Source organism: Schistocerca gregaria, chromosome 4 (genome assembly GCF_023897955.1).
Source record: "Schistocerca gregaria isolate iqSchGreg1 chromosome 4, iqSchGreg1.2, whole genome shotgun sequence".
Taxonomy (NCBI): Eukaryota; Metazoa; Arthropoda; class Insecta; order Orthoptera; family Acrididae; genus Schistocerca; species Schistocerca gregaria.
The window spans coordinates 612,721,109-612,729,839 of record NC_064923.1 but is presented as its reverse complement, the minus strand read 5'-3'; the positions used below and the strand labels follow the sequence as shown (position 1 = coordinate 612,729,839).

Below are 8,731 nucleotides of genomic sequence, written 5' to 3'. Positions count from 1 at the left end.
TGCTCTCTCGCTGAAACGGAAGAAGTCTGATCATTCTACTTTCTGTCAACCCTTTCATGATAACTAGGATCATAGAGCTTCTTTCTCTCGAAGTCTACGTAACAGAATCCAGTACATCATGTATCTCTCATAAAAATGAATCACTTGTGCCTTGCATCAACTATTTGAATTCCAAAATGATAATCACTACTAAACCTCACCACGCGTAAGTTATTCACTTATCCCGAACGTAATCTGACTCATTATTCTTTTCATGGTGAACCAGAAGCAACAACGCCTACGATGAATCTTTCAACTCTCGATGGACAGGGCTAGATTCACCAGGACACAACCTTCCTTTGTATCGAGGAAACACAATGCGTATGTTTTGGTGGAAGGAACGTGCGTTACTCAATTGAACATCTACCCTCGAATATTCTACGGCACAAAACCAATCTTTAGTTACACCACTGTAGACTGTTAGGCATCGCAAAATTTACACGCAAGTAACTGATCATGGCACTTAGAAACGAAGCTGAAGTTGACAAGATGTATAATATTCCAAGATACAATGAAGGAGATGAATAAATTAATAAACTAAACTCCTCCCGAACAGACCATGGAGGCCCAACGGTACCGACCAGCCGCCATGTCATCCTCAGCCCACAGGCACCACTGGATGCGGATATGGAAGGTCATGTGATCAGCACACCACTCTCCCGGCCGTATGTCAGTTTACGGGAACGGAGCCGCTACTTCTCAATGAAGTAGCTCCTCAGTTTGCCTCACAAGGGCTGAGTGTACCTCATTTGCCAACAGCGCTCGGTAGACCGGATGGTCACCCATCCAAGTGCTAGCCCAACCCGACAGCGCTTAACTTTCGTGATCTGACGGGAACAGGTATTACCACTGCGGCAAGGCCGTTGGCGAATAAATTAATAAGGTAAAATATCTTAAAATATCTTCTGAACGAGATTTTAAGTAATTCTAAGTTCATTAACCAACAGAGAAAGACATTAGACATGAATTGACATAAACAACGTTGATTACATCCAAGTTCTAATATACCGAAATGAAGTAAATGTACCTATGTACGGTTGACAAAGCTAGGGAGTGGGAGGAAAATTAACTCCTACTATGACATTAACTAAGGTAACGCAGTCTGGCTGAAACCAATTCGTGACAGTGATCGCAAACTGCAAAGCTGTAAGCTATCACAAAATGCAAATTGGGCACCCAGTGACTGCTGCTGTTTGAAAATGCTCGTCGGGGATTCAAAATTTCCACTGTGCCGGAGGTACAGAACGCTTACCATACAACAGAGAGAGCCAGCAAAGCGGCGACCAGTGCACCCCTGCGCCGACTCCACCGGTGGAGCTCCACCTCGTTCTTCACGCCCAAGTCACCAATCCTCGCCTCTAACATAGGTCATGGTCCTCGGTCGATAACTCGATCCAACAACTTCCGCGTCCCACCCCCGAAACCTCACTCGTACCGTGGCCTCCTACCGAATCTCGTCTCAGTCTCTTTACTATTATTTTCCAAAACCACGCAGAGTACTCTCAAAAACCTAAACTGATCAACAATAACGCGTCAGCACTTCCATACACTGATAGCAAAGTTCCCCACTCTCCATACAGCCTCCCTCCAGACGACAGGCAAATTCTCCCCCTCTGATCCTATCGATGTACGTGACAAGGAACAGGTCCCCACCGGCAGTTCCACTCAGTTAAAGGTCGGCATCCCTCAAGAGCCGGCCGTGGTGGCCGAGCGGTTGTAGGCGTTACAGTATGGAACCGCGCGACCGAATCCTGCCTAGGGCATGGATATGTGTGATGTCCTTAGGTTAGTTAGGTTTAAGTAGTTGTAAGTTCTAGGGGACTAATGACCTCAGAAGTTAAGTCCCATAGTGCTCAGAGCCATTTCGAAACCAAACAAGTAACTGTTTCCCCGCTTGCGCGAGAGGCAGCTTCGCGAGAGTGTCTGGATGACTAAAAAGAAGCGAGAGCTGTCCAGGCGGCATAGTGACAGGTATCCTGTCGTATCGGCCCATTTCCCATGGGGAAATGTTTTTCACGATTCTAGCAGGTACGAATCTCAGATGGAAGGTCCACAGGAATCGTTAGTTTGACACCCGGATATTTAGAAAAATGCTCTTTTCCTGGCCACAAACAATTATCAAGGCGCTGGGCCATCGCAACTCAGCTAAAGAAGTCATAAAAATTCATTGTAGAGCCTTTGGGACAAAGTCCTGTGGCCTGCTACGTGCTCCTCTCTCCTCGAGGTTAGGGGAATCCCCCCCTCCCCCCCCCCCTCCCCCCACTGCTCGGCCCGTGGCCATCAGTGTGTGTGTCCACATCCCTGCTTGTTCCACGAAGTGAACACAATAAAGCAGCATTTTTCGCCATCTTCATGCAGCGAGATTTTCTTTGCTAGCCTCAGCCGTAGCTGTCCACCGAAATATAAACGCAGTCCCGTCTCCTCTAATTACTTCATCCAATAAGCTACTAATGAATTTAGTACTCAAACACTGTCAGCACTCCTTAATAAGCATTTCATAGATTGCAGCATCATCACAACTCGATAAAAGTACCCTAGATGCATATGTGTTCATGAACTGAATAATTAGAGAGAAAGAAAGGTGAGCCCAGAGGACTTCCCATCTATCACAATCCTCCACTCGCAGGAAATTTTTGAGTGGGAAATTTTGCACTTAAATCATCGCAGTGAGGCTTGGGAAAGCAAAAATTTGAAAATCATCTTTACTATTAAGTACCTCTGTGGAGTCGGCTAGTCTACTTTCAGTCGCCTTCCTAGATGGTGGATAGGGGAATGCTCACCTGATATGTTGGACACTGGCGAAATCAAAACACCTATGGTGGACCAGAACTAGCACAGCGGGAGGACAGACCTCTAAGCCGGAGAGAACGCAATGTGTATAGAACAGGTCAAGCCTGAAATGAAATCAGTTGTGTCAAAAGCTTAAAGTTACCAGCCCCACCATTGGCCTTACGCTCTGCAAAGTTTGCGACGCAGCCAGGGAACACTCGAATTGCTAAAAATCCTGACTGATTGTTATATGCCGACCTATGAAAGAAATAAGATAAAGAGTAAGAGCAAATAGCATTTATCAGACACGTTTAAAAAAGCAACATGGAATGTTAAAGATCTGATACATAAAGAAACAGAACTGGAAAAAGAACTAGCCAGTACTAAAGTCGATATTGCTTCCATAACTGAAGCGAAGAAAAAATTACAGGGAACGGTCGAATTTCAGAATTATGTGATGGTCTACTGCGTATTTTCGCAAGAACAAAGATCAGCTGCTGGAAGGAAGAAAGGAAGATAGTTTGGGTTTAATGTCCTGTATTTCAAAGGAACCATTCTGGCATCACGAAACATGAATCTGGACGACGGGACACGGATCTGAACCATCATCCTCCCGAATCCGAGTGCAGTGTGCTAAACACTGCGCCACCTCGCTTGGTAGCTGCTGCCGGAGTCTCCATCTGGGTGCGAAAAGCGTTAAAGAACAGACTAAATCCGTATACATTTATAAATGAAACGATACTAGTGCTACATTTTAAAGCTGAGAGAGGATAAGCCCCTATAATGTCTTTGTACGCACCAGAAGAAAGAAGCACTCAAAATTCTATTAAATTTTATGGGCTGTTACAGAACACTGTAAGAAAAATAAGTAAAAGTGATTACATACTTCTTCAGGGGAGCTTAAACATTCGAGTGGGTAAGATTCAAATGGTTCAAATGGCTCTGAGCACTATGGGACTTAACATCTGTGATCATCAGTCCCCTAGAACTTAGGACTACTTAAACCTAACTAACATCAGGACATCACACACATCCATGCCCGAGGCAGGATTCGAACCTGCGACCATAGTGGTCACGCGGTTCCAGACTGAAGCGCCTAGAACCGCACGGCCACACCGGCCGGCCGAGTGGGTAAGAGACCCATTACAGATATAGTGGGTATAGAGGGTGAAAATACACTGAATAACAATGGAAAGAAGCTCAAAGAGTTTGCCACACACAATGGATACGAATAACAAACATATTTTTTTTAAAGAACGCGATATGCATAAATTTACATGGGCAGCTCAAAGTACGGCTTCAATAATAGACTATGTTTTTTTAAAAAAAGGCATGGGTAAGAACAAAAGACAAGAGTTTACAGAAGCTTGGATGTATCATCACATCACTTTATAGTAAGAAGTGAAACCATGAAACCCAGTCCGATATAAAAATTTATAAGGTGCACCTACTCAAGGAATATAGTATCGAACTATTACACGAAAAAAGACTACACGGTAAAATCTAATGAAACCAGTAATCAACAACATAAATAGAGAATGGAATACTATTAAAGAAATCATAACGCACGGAGCCCCTGAAGCGTTAGGAATGACAAAAAGAAATACTAAAAAGGGGATTAACGATTAGGAATGACCATTTTTGCAAGTTAATAAAAGACAAAAAGGAGGTGTATCTCAAATTCTTGTCGTTATCTAATGAAGTGAAGTACAGATATAATTACAAAGTTAAGTCTACTTTAGTAAAGAAAGAAATATGAAAAATTAAATGGAATAGTTGGGACGGATATGTGATTGAAATAGAACATGACATTCATCGAAAACAAAACAAACCACACAAAATTACTAAGAAACTGAATAAACAAGAATGAGGTACTTTCCTAGTGTCCGAGAATTCATGGTTAAAATGCCTCAGATGTCTATGGACTGATAATTAACAACACCAACACCAGCTACTTTGTAGATCTGATAATAATGGAAGAGCTACAAAATGTGGCCAAAGAAACAAAAAAAAAAAAAAAAAAAGAAGTCGCTTCTCACTGATAAAAAAACATGGATATGATTAAATGTGCATCTGAACAACTAAAGCATACTCTTAAATTTTATGAATGTTTGTTGTCTGAGTGGACATGTGCCAGCCGAATGAAATGAAGCTTTGATATGCCCTACTTACAAGAAAAGTGATAAATCACAATGCGCAAATTATCGAGGAATAAATCTACTAAATTCCTGCTACAAACTTTATGCTAAACTTATAAAAAAGAGATTACTACCACTAATGGAAGCACGTATTTTAGAGATACAACAAGGTTTCAGAAAAGAGAGAGCTTGTTCTGACTGTCTTTTCACTTCGGCATGAGTATCCAAGAAAAGAAGAGACTTTAGATTGACAACTTACTAATTTTTTATCAACAGTGAAAAGGCGTTTGATAAGGTAAAGAGGAAAATTCTATAGGAATCACTTAAAATCACTAAAGGAATAGGGACTTGCAGCACATCTGATTACAACAGTTCAATCATTGTATAAAAATACCAAATAAATATTCGTACTGTGAGAAATGGAACAGAATCCGCCGATATCAGTCAAGGAGTTAGACGAGGCTGCCCACTGCCCCCAGTCTCTTTAATGTTTAAATTGACGATTTCATTCGTAAATGTCTGATTTTATTAAATAACGTATTAAGAAGCGATAATTTTAATTTTATGACGTTGCTATTGCTGGTGATCTGCCTATAATTTGAGAATCTCAAAAAAAGTTTCAAATTTCAGCACAAAAATGGACTCAAATTGGCTCTAAATACATAAAGATAATATCGACATATAATAGAGAGGTGATGGCGTTGCAGGGACTGGAACCCATAAGGACCAAAATTGTTATAGATGGACAAATAGTTCAACAAGTAAGAGAGTTTAAATATTTAGGCTTCAGTTTTAAATTTCTCAAGTCAGATGATGCAGAGTTAAAATTGACCAGATTCAGACATTTCCGTGGAACTAAACAACGTACATGAAAACACAAAGTATGGGAAGAAACATTGATTCAACTCTACAAAGTATTAGTGTTACCTTTACTGCATTGTTACAGCGAATGTTGGACACTAATATCTGGTCAGTTACGATGAATCGAATCACCAGAAATGCAGAAATGAAATTCCTCCCCTTTGTAGAGGGATATTCATTGTTGGACCACAAAAGAAATACTGACATCAGACAAGAACTAAATGTTGAACCTATTGGAAATCTAACTGAAAAATACCGACTGAACTGGAAGATCGGGCCCAATGTATGTATAATGATAAAATAACTAAAGCGGCAATACATTATAACTCTACTGGCAAAGGGAACGTTGGACGGCAGTTAGAGAGATGGTGTTAACAATTCTGAGGCGGAATAGGCCAAAAGCCTCAATCTTTGAAGACGATGATGATGACCATTTATTTACACTAATTTACGAATTAATGTGAATAAAGAGCGGAAGGGAAAGCGGTCAACTTTGCCATCCTAAAGACCAAAATATAACAACGTAGTCCGACAACTAACAAACAAACATGCACAAGGATTCCAATATATGTTGTCACATGTACTTTACTGCTGAAGATGGGTTGAAGTCCATGACAGATGTTTCTGACATTCTTTTTATAAGAGAGACTGAAAAGTCTCTGCAAGCATACCAGACACTCAGTTAAACAATTAAAATAAAAGGAATGTATCCAGAATGACAACACCCTAGCTCATTTGCTGAGAACAGAGTAGGATTTTTCTAAATACATTTGAAAATATCCTAAAGAACCTCTGTTACTTCTCCAAAGCATGGTCCCGCTGACTGCAAATAGCAGAAGAACAAATTAATTTGACTGAAGGTCCAAACATTCTACCATTGCATTATCACCAACGCTTATGCAAGACAAATCCAATAAAAATGTGTATAACAGAAGACGTGTGACATGTGTAACCAGTAAATCAAAGTGAATGAATGTGCAAGTATAAGCTGTAAATCATGGCGTATGTGAAGCGAAAATGACATGTTGGTAAATGCAAACAACAACTTACTTAAGAGACACGTGTGAAATTTCACATATCGAAACAGTATACTACAGTATCCATGTGTACGTGTACGTAGCGTAAATCACAGTGTTTGGAAGAAACAGTGAATAAGACTATACAAATAAACACAAATAGCGAATTACACGAGAAACAGGTCTGAAATGTAAGATATGTAAACAAACTACAGTGTTCAGGTTTACATGTACAAGGTAAAGCACAGTGTGTGTTTGACCAAAAATGAACACGACCGTACAAATACATGCAACAAGACAACTATGTCAGGAATACGTGTGAAATGTCCATTGCGTCAAAGAATAAAACATCAGAACTGTGTAATGACAAATGCAAGTAATGACTTGAGTGTTAAACATGTTATCAAAAAACAAATTGATATGTGTTCTCCGAGTTCTTCACGGTGACACGTCTGATTAAAAACGTCTCGATTTTAAAGCGTCAATTCAAATAAAACTCACGAGATTTCGATGGCTACCTCAGCCATCGCCGTCAGGTGTAAAGCCATTTGTTTTGGGCATTAGGTTTCTTTATCTACGACAATATACAGTCAAATTACCAACATGTTATACCTTTTCACATACACCAGATGATTTACGCAATAAATAAATAGCTTCATCTTGATTCGCCTTGCGACATCCTCATGTCCTCAGAACAACAGACGGAGCAAAGGTACCAATATCCCTATTAAAAACTTCACCTACACTAAATCTGCAGACGGTAATGACGTCACGATTATTAAAACTTTCAAGGTCACAAATATTCTCATTTCTCCACAACGAGCAATAACCACGGTCAGCCATCCACTGGTGTGACCAAATTTATCATTTCTAAATAGCAAAAATTCAAAATAACATCTACAAAAACATAAGAACAATAAACGACAGTTCAGGAAGCAATGCCTTTCGCGTTCACTTCATTTTTCACCTTTGTCCCAGTAGCGATTTCTATTTTATCAGTTGCTTTGCAAACAGTAGTGCGTGAGTGGTTTTACTCGTGATGATGGTGGAGATAGCCATCCAAAGCTCGAGAGTTTTATTGGAATTGATGTGGCTCGAAAACTGAAGATTTTATCAAACAACTTAATAATTGCATATGAGATCATCAATAACGTTGTCATGTCTGCGAATGTACAGTGAACATTTGAAAGAAAAGGTATGGTGTGTCAGATGTAATCAGCATAAATCTATGTCTACAAATGGTGTAAATGTAATATAAAATATCAAGAAAAAATATATAAACAAAAGAGGTTACCAAAAATACAAGAACAGTGCAAATAAAGTGGTTATTGTGGTCAGTGCGGAATGACATGTTCATGGTGGGTGAGGTATGGCATGAACATCGTGAAAACAATAAGACCTAGTGAATGTGACACTGAAACATCACATGATTTCACCACAATCATTCTCTCATTTCACTTAACGTATCACTTTCACTTAAATGAAGTGGCGAGGTGGTGCTGTAGTTTCTCGGTGGACACTTAGTTCAGAGTTTGTGGGCAAGGAATTCCTTCTAGTTGTGCCTCTGGGTATGAGGCAGCAATGGCTGTTACTGGACGTCCTTCCTTTCTGTCAAAGGGCAGTATGGACTGGACTGATTAACCCTCGTCGACAAACTGCAACCGCCGCACCTTGGAGTTGCAGCAACGACAGACTAGCAGAACTATCATTGGTTCAACATAATAATTCTTTGACAGCAACATCAATGATGTTTTTGCTGACTTTGATCTTCTTGTTTGTGCCTAGCTCATAAGATGGTCATTAGGATGTTCCTCGCTCCATGATGAGCAAAGAATAAGCAGGAAAATGTAGTAACATTACGGCATGTTGTAACAAACCAAGTGCGATTCGGTAGTTTTTTGTTCCCGA

The 8,731-nt window shown here is 40.2% G+C and overlaps 1 pseudogene; it reads right to left on the bottom strand.

Moving 5' to 3' along the window:
* Window positions 1-789: 789 nt before the first annotated feature.
* Window positions 790-907, bottom strand: LOC126268333 (5S ribosomal RNA; annotated as a pseudogene).
* Between the last annotated feature and the right edge of the window lie 7,824 nt (window positions 908-8,731).